At 32.5% G+C, this 12,784-nt stretch overlaps 1 long non-coding RNA gene across 2 annotated transcripts; it reads right to left on the bottom strand.

The window, feature by feature from the left end:
- Window positions 1-10,061: 10,061 nt before the first annotated feature.
- On the bottom strand, window positions 10,062-10,990 carry LOC139856847 (uncharacterized). 2 transcript variants are annotated; one of them, XR_011762199.1, is made up of 4 exons: window positions 10,926-10,990; window positions 10,785-10,852; window positions 10,372-10,463; window positions 10,062-10,281 (listed from the first exon to the last, which is right to left on the bottom strand). It is a non-coding gene; the product is annotated as an uncharacterized lncRNA (long non-coding RNA). The 2 variants fall into 2 exon arrangements; XR_011762198.1 differs by having other exon boundaries at window positions 10,785-10,984.
- Between the last annotated feature and the right edge of the window lie 1,794 nt (window positions 10,991-12,784).

Consider the following 12,784-nt stretch of genomic DNA (forward strand, 5'->3'; position numbering starts at 1 on the left):
GTAAGTACGTTTTGAAGCTGTGTATAATACGGGTAAGAATACGACTAGAATTCTTGATGAAAGAAAAGAATGGGAAAGTAACTGTAACCATTTTCGTTAAGTATGAGTGTTTTGATATATGTCTTGAAGTCTTCCAAAAGTATTTTAATACATCTAAATACACTACATGTATATACATTTTAACTGAGTCGTTAAGTCATCGTTAGTCGTTACATGTAAGTGTTGTTTTGAAACCTTTAAGTTAACGATCTCAATTAATGTTGTTAACCCATTGTTTATTATATCTAATGAGATGTTAAATTATTATATTATCATGATATTATGATATATTAATATATCTTAATATGATATATATACATTTAAATGTCGTTACAACGATAATTGTTAAATATATGTCTCGTTTCGAAATCCTTAAGTTAGTAGTCTTGTTTATATGTATATAACTCATTGTTAATATACTTATGGAGATACTTACTTATCATAATCTCATGTTAACCATATGTATATCCATATATATATCGTCATGTCGTTTTTACAAGTTTTAACGTTCGTGAATCGCCGGTCAACTTGGGTGGTCAATTGTCTATATGAAACATATTTCAATTAATCAAGTCTTAACAAGTTTGATTGCTTAACATGTTGGAAACATTTAATCATGTAAATATAAATCTCAATTAATATATATAAACATGGAAAAGTTCGGGTCACTACACGATACCCAACCCGAAAATCAAACACCACGAATACATCCTCACGAATATACTGGAAAAACTCCTCGAAAGCGAACTGAAAACCAGCTCTCCACACGAATTTACCAAATAAATGGCATAGCAATCCTCGACTATATTTGACCACCTGCTGTAGCAGATACTCGCGACTTGCACCAAACAAACCCACGACCTTCGCAAGACCTCCACCGTCTGCATCCACCTACAACCACGAGACCCACCACCACGAATCTAAACCACGAACCAAAACACGAATTACCTGAAGTCAAAGGCAGAAAGACGGTGGAGGAAAAACTCGAACCAGCGAACCACACTTCGAAAAGACCCAGATCCGGCTGAACCGCTTGAAAAAAACCCACCAATATAACCACGACAGTGAACCAAACACTCGATTTGAACAGATCTAAAACGATTATTACAACAGCAAAACAAAAGTAAAGAGAGCAGAGAAGGGAAAACAAGGAAAAAACAATAGGGAAAACAAGGAAAAAACAATGAAGGAGAGAGCTCCTCCGGACCGCCGGAGAAAACCGACGGCCGGAGGAGAGGAAAAAATGATGGCGGCGACTGTTTTATGCTAGGGTTTTATGTAAGGAGAGGAAAAAAGGCCAAAACAAAAATCTTAGTAGCCGTTGTTTTATCCGGTCATCATTAGAAATGTTGTAGGTTTTATTGAAATTTCGTGTAGGGTAAAATAATCGATAGCCGGATAAATCACTGAATCGTGGTTTCACTTTCCGAAAGTAATTATTCGACCCTTATTGCATGGGTTACACGAATATCACTTTGGGATAAGACAGAGATTAGTTCTTGTTATTGGCAGTAAACAAGAACTCTTTTGCATAAGAGTATTAAGGTGTTTTTCGTATATCTTATTCTCATAAATGATAGTCCTTATTTATATTTATAGGCACCCAAAAATAAGTATTATTCCACGATGGAGATGTTTCACTAACTAATTTCGTTTTCAAATCTAAAACAAATCCTTTACATAAAGTTGTTTGTTTTATTTCCAACAACCAAATCAAGGAAATCGTTTTCAAATCTAAACAAATTCTTTACATAAAGTTGTTTGTTTTATTTCCAACAACCAAATCAAGGAAATCGTTTTCAAATCTAAAACAAATCCTTTACATAAAGTTGTTTGTTTTATTTCCAACAACCAAATCTAGGAAATCGTTTTCAAATCTAAAACAAATCCTTTACATAAAGTTGTTTGTTTTATTTCCACGATGGAGATGTTTCACCTAGTACAGGAATAATACTTCCGTAATCACTCAAATTTGTGATAATGAAAAACCACTTTCGGGTCCGGGCAATCTATCACTTAATGGGTGTACACTCCGTACCTCCTAACCCGTTTACAAGTGTAGATTAAATCCCTCAATTACACTAAATTTCCAACAATCCTCCCCAATTTAGTGCAATTCGTTTCATGAGAATTAAACAAATTAAAACAAAAACTTATGCATAAAAGAAAATATCTTGAAGATTGAATTTTCACCTTAGTACATTACACATTCCAAATATTCGAGAATCGGGGTGTTCTAAGAATTGAACCCTTCAACCCATTTGAATAACTGAAAATAACATACACATAAGTTTTCAAATACTCTAAAGCTATCCTGACACTTTACAAGCCATGTGTCCATATCCATTCATGAATGTATCTAAAGCAAAAGTCGAAGCTTTGTTGAAGCGGCAAAACTTCACATTCACATAGGTAGTTCATTTCAGTCATGCACCTGCTATTGCACTTTTTCAAATAAACCATTAAGAAGCTAAACTTCATCCTCACCTTTAACAGGTCCGAGTACATACCTTACCTTGGGATGATACAAAATTTTGTACTCCAAATTTCTAAGTATAAGCCTTCCACATTGAATTCAACTTCAAATTTTCATCAGAAGGGAATTGGGTATTTTATAATTAGAAATTTATGTGGACTTTGAACCCATCCCCACAGCAGACTTGTTCACCAAGTCTCTTGCCAATCCCTTCGTCAAGTGATCAGCTAAATTCTGTTGTGACCTCACGAACACTATAGAAATCACTCCATTCATGATGAGTTCACGAATCATGCTATGTCTGACACCTAAGTGTCTAGACTTTCCATTGTACATCTGGCTATAAGCCTTTGCCAATGTCGCAGCACTATCACAATGGATAGACATGGGTGCTATAGGTTTAGGCCATAATGGTATCTCATGGATCAAGTTTCTAAGCCATTCTGCTTCTTTACCAGCAGCAGCTAAAGCAACAAACTCAGATTCCATCGTTGAGTTGGTAATACATGTCTGCTTCTTAGAAGCCCATGAAATAGCACCTCCCCCAAGCAAGAACACCCAACCACTCGTTGAAGAATGATCTTCAATATTGGTTATCCAACTCGCATCAGAATATCCTTCTATTACCGAAGGAAACCCATTATAAGATAAACTATAGTCCATAGTTTTCTTCAAGTACTTCAGTACCCGCCTAATTGCTTGCCAGTGATGAGTACTAGGTTACTAGTATATCTACTCAGTTTTCCCACAGCAAAAGCAATATCCGGCCTTGTACAAGTCATGGCGTACATCAAACAGCCAATCACCTGAGAATACTCAAGTTGTGATACAGCATCACCTTGATTAGGCATAAGCTTCTCACTTGGATCAACAGGGGTACTCACAGGATTACATTCAAAGCAATTGAACTTTTTCAACACCTTCTCAATATAATGAGATTGAAAAATCGAAATTCCTTTGCTTTCACGTTTGATCCTAATGCCAAGGATAACGTCAGCCTCCCCCATATCTTTCATGGAGAATTTTGATGACAAAAATTCTTTTGTTAAATCAACCTGACTTTGGTCAGTCCCAAAGATTAACATGTCATCAACATATAGACAAATTATAACTCCTTTACCAGAATCATCAAATTTACTATATACACATTTATCTGCTTGGTTTAATTTAAAACCACTAGATAAAATCACTTTATCAAACTTTTGATGCCATTGCTTAGGTGCTTGTTTCAAACCATATAAGGATTTCACAAGTTTGCACACCTTGCCTTCATTTCCTGGCATGACAAAGCCCTGAGGTTGGTTCATACAAACCTCCTCATCCAATTCACCATTCAAGAATGCTGTCTTCACATCCATCTGGTGAATAACTAGATTGTGAATCGTAGCCAAAGCAATCAGCAGTCTAATGGTAGTGATACGTGCCACGGGAGCATAAGTATCAAAATAGTCAATTCCAGACTTTTGTCTAAAGCCTTGAATGACTAACCTTGCCTTGAACTTTTCAATAGTTCCATCCACCTTCATCTTCTTTTTGAAAATTCATTTGCAACCCAATGGTTTGCAACCAGGAGGTAGATCAGCTAACACCCAAGTGTTATTGCCCATGATAGAATCTATCTCATCATTAATTGCCTCTTTCCAGAATGCAACATCCTGAGACCTCATTGCTTCATCATATGTTTTAGGATCATCATCAACATTGAAACAATACGAATATTGGGTAGAAACATCATCCCTAGAACCTTCAACTAAGTATAGTTGAAAATCTGGTCCAAATGATTTAGGTTTCCTTTTTCTTTTGCTTTTTCGAAGCTCAAGTGACTGATCAACAGCCTTTTCAGAGACTTCATCATTACAATCCTTATTGATTCCATTGTTACTTGGAATCATATCCTTTGGTCTAGGTATAGATGAAAATCTATTTTCATCAAAGATTGCATCCCTTGAATCAATCACAGAATTGATTGAGACAAACTCATTAGGCTCTATTACAAAGAACCTATATGCCTTGGAATGTTCAACATATCCAACAAATATGCAATCTATACCTCTTTCACCTAAACTTTTCTTCTTGGGATCAGGTAGTCTTACAACCACCCTACAGCCCCATACCCGAAGATAATTCAAGTTAGGTTTCCTTTTATTCCAAAGTTCATAAGGTGTAATCTTGTTTCTTTTATTAGGAACTCTATTAAGCAAATAACAAGCTGTTAACATAGCTTCCCCCCAAAATCCTTCACTTAAACCCGAATAGGATAACATGGAATTAACCATTTCCTTAAGGACCCTATTCTTCCTTTCAGATATACCATTTTGTTGTGGAGTATAAGGAGCTGTGGTCTCATGGATAATACCAATGGATTGGAAATACGATTGGTCAATGTATTCACCTCCCCTATCTGTTCTAAGTCTTTTAATCAAAGCCTTTTGTTGTAATTCTACTTCAGTTTTAAATATTTTAAATTTATCTAATGCTTCATCCTTAGTATGTAACAAATAAACATAGCAAAATCTAGAAGCATCATCAATAAAAGTCACAAAATATTTCTTGTTCCCTAAAGTAGGAGTAGCATGCAAATCACATAAATCACTATGTATTAATTCCAAAATTTCAGTATCACGATGTACATTTTGAAATGGTTTCTTAGTGATCTTTGTTAACATACACGTTTTACACTTTTCATTGTTCATGTCAAAAACCGGTATTAATCCATCTTTAGACATATCTTGCATTCTTTTAAAGTGTATATGTCCTAGTCTAGCATGCCAAAGTGTAGAATTATTTATGCTAGAAGTAGATATAAAAGCAAAATTAACATTCAAGTGATTAATGTTAAGTCTAAACATTCTATTGCATAAATAACCAAAACCAACAAACATACCATGTTTTGACAAAACAAACTTATCAGATTCAATCACTTGTTTATAACCACAACAATTTAACACACTACTGGAAACCAAATTTTTTCTTATTTGTGGTACATGCAAAACATCAAACAAACAAATAGTTTTTCCAGAACTAAAACACAAATCCACACTTCCACGTCCATGAACAGAGGCTGTTGACTCATTTCCCATATGAAGAATTGATCCATCAGTCACGGACTCGTAAGTCTTGAACCAAAATCTATCCTTGCATACATGGGTGGTGGCTCCCGAGTCAACCCACCAGGCGACATCATCATCCTGCACAAAATAAGCCTCAGATATATATGAAACATAATAATTCTCATTTGAATTATTAAATATATTCTGACCTTTCGAGTTGTGGTTGTTTAAACCATTTCCCGAACCGCTTGTGCTAGATCCTTTGGCATTATTATTACCAAAAATAACCTTGCAATCCTTTTTCATGTGTCCAGTTTTACCACACTTCCAACAAGTCAATTTAGACTTCTTGTTCGGATTAGCCTTGTTATAACCTTGATGTTTACGTTTGCCCTTTTTGTCATTATTACTAGTGAACTTTTTATGTTCCACCATATTGACAACAGACGTACCAGCAACTTCGTTGCTCTTTGGCTTGTCATTATCCTGCAACCTGAGGGATTCCTCAATACGCAGATGACTACCCAACTCAACAAGAGTTAACTCCTCCTTCTTATGTTTCAAAGAATGTTTAAATTCTTTCCAAGATGGAGGTAGTTTATCAATTATGCTTGAGACTTGAATAGACTCATCCATGTTCATCTTATGTTGTGTGAATTGACCAAGTATACGAATGAGCTCATTGTATTGTTCCAAGATCGGTCTAGAAACGACCATCTTGTAATTATTAAAATTACTCACAAGGAACTTTTTACTAGAAGCATCCTCAGACATATACTTGGTTTCTAAACAGTCCCATAGTTCTTTAGAAGATTCAACATTTAGGTAAATATCAAAAAGGGAATCAGCCATACCATTGAGGATTAAACCTCTAGCGATGTAGTCATCGTTCTCCCACTTGCTCCTTTTCCGAATTTGTTCAATAGTGGCATCATCACCATGATCTTCAGGAATTGGTGTGCTGAGTACGTACACCACACTCATGCTGCTCAGAAAGAAGTGCATCTTCTTTTGCCATCTCCTAAAATCAATTCCCTCAAACTTATCAAGTTTGGAGAAATTCGTCGTCATGTGTTTCATCGTAGCCGTCATCGATTATAACGAATAATTACTTTCGATTGTTGAAGGTTTTATTGAAATTTCGTGTAGGGTAAAATAATCGATAGCCGGATAAATCACTGAATCGTGGTTTCACTTTCCGAAAGTAATTATTCGACCCTTATTGCATGGGTTACACGAATATCACTTTGGGATAAGACAGAGATTAGTTCTTGTTATTGGCAGTAAACAAGAACTCTTTTGCATAAGAGTATTAAGGTGTTTTTCGTATATCTTATTCTCATAAATGATAGTCCTTATTTATATTTATAGGCACCCAAAAATAAGTATTATTCCACAATGGAGATGTTTCACTAACTAATTTCGTTTTCAAATCTAAAACAAATCCTTTACATAAAGTTGTTTGTTTTATTTCCAACAACCAAATCAAGGAAATCGTTTTCAAATCTAAACAAATCCTTTACATAAAGTTGTTTGTTTTATTTCCAACAACCAAATCAAGGAAATCGTTTTCAAATCTAAAACAAATCTTTTACATAAAGTTGTTTGTTTTATTTCCAACAACCAAATCTAGGAAATCGTTTTCAAATCTAAAACAAATCCTTTACATAAAGTTGTTTGTTTTATTTCCACGATGGAGATGTTTCACCTAGTGCAGGAATAATACTTCCGTAATCACTCAAATTTGTGATAATGGAAAACCACTTTCGGGTCCGGGCAATCTATCACTTAATGGGTGTACACTCCGTACCTCCTAACCCGTTTACAAGTGTAGATTAAATCCCTCAATTACACTAAATTTCCAACAAGAAATTTGTCATGGTCCCCAACTTTATCAAATTGGAGTTAATTTTAGCGAGTCTAATAAAGTTTTTCTTTCAGAAACGTAGGTTCGAATCTCATTTGTTAAGTTGCATTAATTTTGTATTTTGACACTGGGTTACTACTTACATTAGTCATATACAGGCGCGGTTTTATTAAGGGACAGGCGGGGGCAGCCGCTCCCAGTGGATTTGCAATTTTCAGTGTAAAATTTTAGGATTTTTCGACTTTGCCCCCAGTGGATTTTTTTCCCCCCAAAATCTACATATTTTGCCCCCAAACCTTTAAATTTTGCACAAAAATCTCCAAATTTTACCCCAAAACCTTCAAATTTTGACCACAAACGTTAAAATTTTGCACCAAAACCTCTATTTTTTGCCCCAAAATCTCAAAATTTTGGCCAAAAAATTGCCACGGTTTTAAATTTTTTTTTGCCCCCGGTGAAATAAAATCCTGGTACCGCCACTGGTCAAATACATTTCGTCCAAATCCGATCCGCCATTAGTTGCATTAAATACATTCTCATGTTTTGTGCTCTATTTCATAATTACAGTTCATCAGTGATGGTCCCATGCATGTTACAGTATGGCTTAAAGGTACTGACTTATGCACATTTTCTTAAAGATAGCCACGTTCATAAATGACACTACTTCTGCATGATGCATATTACATTAGTTATGGCTCATCTAACCTTGTTTATATGTTTAAAATCGGCTTAAACCTAATCTGAATTTAAGTCAATACTGAAAAGCTTAGTCACTTGTTTCCATGGTTACTCAATTTTCTATATGAGAAGATCAAAATTAAAGTCGCCCATTTTATGTGTTACTTTCTACTCAAAAGAAGAACAAGAAGTTTCAAGGGGTATTAATGTCTTTCAAATGATATCAAGTTAATGTCAAAGCAAGTAGACACCATTTGGAGGTTTTAAATAGTAAACTATTAGTACCAAAAGAATAAGAAAACCAAACTCTACATAAAATATAAATATATAATAAATGTAGCAAGTAAAGTAAGGATTGTTAAAGCTATGGGTATTGTTTGTGAAGTGGTTGCAGTATCACAATCAAAAGTTATGCTATTCACGAACTTAATCATCCACCAAACGACAAGATTTTTCAACATTGATGCCACATGCACACCATGCTCAAACTTTATCCAACTTACTAATTGATAATATTAGCCCGAGATTTGTCCTCAAAATTATTTTCAATCAAAATTAAGGATACAAATGAATATTTTTCATAGAGATTATTATAATTCATTGATAACTTATAAATGAGCTTATTATTCAAATCACTTTTTTTTTTTTAATCTTTAGAGGTTAAATTAGTAAAAGAAACATAGTAATATTATAAAGGTTAATAATGTATATCTCATTATAAGACCACAGATAACACAGCGTAATTTCCCCTAATGCCGCCTAGATGTCGTGAGAAACGTCCCACAAACGCCCAGAATGGGGCGTTTGTGGGCATTTGTGCATGGACGTTTGTCAAAAGAAGACGGAAGAATTTTGGTGCGTTTGTGGTTTTTTTTTTTTAATTATTTTCCTACCATTTTAGCCACTTTTTTTGTAGTGACCCGGAAAATTTCGACTAATTTTAAATCAAACTCTCGATACGATATTGTATTTTTGACACGATAAGCAAAGTCTGTTAGGTTGAGTCTCAAAAATTTTGAACTGTTTCATAAATTCATTTACCCTTTAACTATTCCCGACGATTCACGAACAAATATTTGTAAATAGATACATACATACATATATATATATATATATATATATATATATATATATATATATATATATATATATATATATATATATATATATATATATATATATATATATATATATATATATATCATAAATTGAAATATTATTTAAAATAATATATGATTTTATTGTTGGAAATAAATATGTAAAATAATATGCACTGTAATGAAAACTATTATTATAAGAATGTATATAAATACTACTTATAAATATATAAAATTATATTAAATGTATTTGTTAAAAATATATAATATATTTATTTTAGTAGTTAAACTTGTTATTTAAAACTGTTTGCATCTAGAAAGAGAATATATTAAAAATAATTAATTTTGAGCCAAATTAGTAAACGTCAGTGACACTCGGTTGACGTTTCGTTAGTTTAAATATAGATATAATACATGTTCATGAATGATTAAGATAAAAGTTGGACTGTAAATTGATTACGAAGATTTTAGATTTGTTAAAAATATTTTTACATTTTTAAGTTTAAATATTAGTACTCCGTACATATAAATTGGAACAGAAAATAAACAATTATCGAACCTTTTTCATCAGGTTTCAAACAGTTAATGAGTGAAATAATTAAATATATTTAATCTAAAAATTTGAAATTTTTAGGAACACTTTTATATTTTAACTGTTTAGCAAAGGACACGATATAATATCCTATTAAATGTGTCGGTAGATTAAAACAAAATGCATGCCAACTGGTTAATTGTGATTCATGTGATTGATATTATCATTATTTAATATTATTATTATTATATAATTAATATTATAATACATATTCCATTTATATATGTACTAGTGAAATGACCCGTGAAATCACGGGTCTGTTTAAACGAAACAATTTAATAATATGTTGTAGTTATTAAGTGAATGTAAATACTAAAGTTATTGTGCACACATTCTATCAAGTAAATTAAAATTTCATATTCTTGTTTGATTTACCAAGGAAGAAGTTGTATTTTGATCATATATAATGCCATTAGCTCTCGGATGTAAGATCGTAGAAACCTAAGGCTTCTTGTATTCAGCCTTGCACAAATGCACATTTCCTAAACATACCATTAAAGCTAGGAGTTAGAGGTTATGATCATACAACACAAGCGCAAAACCACAAACAAATATATAAAGCGCAAAGTTACCTCCATTATGTAAGCTATCTGGATCAGCTTAGATTCAGACCATGGTTTCTTGATAAACTGAAGCCCAATGGGCAACCCGTCTTTGTCATACCCTACCAATCACAAATAATCAACCTTAAACCACTTGGTCCCAAATAAGTTAGCATGTGACAAATTAAACCCATTTGGGTTTTATTTACTTCTAACGCGTCATAAATCAATTTATTAATTTAAAAATACTAATTTGGAAATAGAATGTATAAATCTTGACAAGAAGTGGTTCTGGTCTACCTAACCCATCTCAACCAGTTTCATCATGTATGAGAATTCAACCATTTTGACCAAACCAATTTTTACATGTCACTCATCCATATATTTTTAACATCAACTGAATGTGTTACAGGTAGAAGATGAAGTAAGGAGTTTTATGGCACACTATACCGGAACAGTCACAACAGGAAATCCAAGAGATTTCCAACTATCGAATATCGCACCAACGCAGCTGAGAGAGAAACTTATGTTAGAAACCAAAGAAAATAATTAATAGCATGCCTTATAAGCAAAGTACTATATACCTCCATTAACATAGTCCAATTCACCGGTCTCTTGAGAATCGTCGTTTATTTCATACGACGTTACATTACAAAGGACAACAAAGAAAATCAAATGTACGTCGATTCAGTTATGGTTTTTATTAATTTGTTATATAAGAGACCAATTAGATTAGCATTATTGTTTATGTAAGCATCACAGTTCATTCAAGGTGCAAGATCATATGTGAAATAATGACATCAACCATGTTGAATATCTTTTTATTAACAATAAACACCATGTAAAAAAATAAGCTCACCCATTCCGATATCAAGTGTTCCTATTGTAGTGACCCGAACTTTTCCTTGTTTATATATATTAAATGAAATTGATATTTATATGATTAAGTGTTTCTAACATGTTAAGCAATCAAACTTGTTAAGACTTGATTAATTGAAATAAGTTTTATATGGACAATTGACCACCCAAGTTGACAGGTGATTCACGAACGTTAAAACTTGTAAAAACTATATGATGTTATATATATGGATATATATATATATATATATATATATATATATATATATATATATATATATATATATATATATATATATAGTTAACATGGTATTATGATAAGTAAACATATCATTAAGTATATTAACAATGAACTACATATGTAAAAACAAGACTACTAACTTAATGATTTCGAAACGAGACATATATGTAACGATTATCGTTGTAACGACATTTAATTGTATATATATCATATTAAGATATATTAATATATCATAATATCATGATAATGTAATAATGTAATAATTTAACATCTCATTTGATATAATAAACAATGGGTTAACAACACTTAACAGGATCGTTAACCTAAAGGCTTCAAAACAACATTTACATGTAACGGCTAACGATGACTTAACGACTCAGTTAAAATGTATATACATGTAGTGTTTTAATATGTATTTATACACTTTTGAAAGACTTCAAGATACTTATCAAAATACTTCTACTTAACAAAAATGCTTAAAATTACGTCCTCGTTCAGTTTCATCAACAATTCTACTCGTATGCACCCGTATTCGTACTCGTACAATACACAGCTTTTAGATGTATGTACTATTGGTATATACACTCCAATGATCAGCTCTTAGCAGCCCATGTGAGTCACCTAACATATGTGGGAACCATCATTTGGCAACTAGCATGAAATATCTCATAAAATTACAAAAATATTAGTAATCATTCATGACTTATTTACATGTAAACAAAATTACACATCCTTTATATCTAATCCATATACCAACGACCAAAAACACCTACAAACACTTTCATTCATCAATTTTCTTCATCAAATTGATCTCTCTCAAGTTCTATCTTCAAGTTCTAAGTGTTCTTCATAAATTCTATAAGTTCTAGTTTCATAAAATCAAGAATACTTCCAAGTTTGCTAGCTTACTTCCAATCTTGTAAAGTGATCATCCAACCTCAAGAAATTTTTCTTATTTACAGTAATATATCTTTCTAATCCAAGGTAATACTCATATTCAAACTTTGATTCAATTTCTATAACTCTAACAATCTTATTTCGAGTGGAAATCTTACTTGAACTTGTTTTCTTGTCATGATTCTGCTTCAAGAACTTTCAAGCCATCCAAGGATCCTTTGAAGCTAGATATATTTTTCTCATTTCCAGTGAGTTTATCCACAAAACCTGAGGTAGAAATGATGTTCATAAAATCATTCGATTCATATATATAAAACTACCTTATTCGAAGGTTTAAACTTGTAATCACTAGAACATAGTTTAGTTAATTCTAAACTTGTTCGCAAACAAAAGTTAATCCTTCTAACTTGACTTTTAAAATCAACTAAACACATGTTCTATATCTAT

Source organism: Rutidosis leptorrhynchoides, chromosome 7 (assembly GCF_046630445.1).
Source record: "Rutidosis leptorrhynchoides isolate AG116_Rl617_1_P2 chromosome 7, CSIRO_AGI_Rlap_v1, whole genome shotgun sequence".
Taxonomy (NCBI): Eukaryota; Viridiplantae; Streptophyta; class Magnoliopsida; order Asterales; family Asteraceae; genus Rutidosis; species Rutidosis leptorrhynchoides.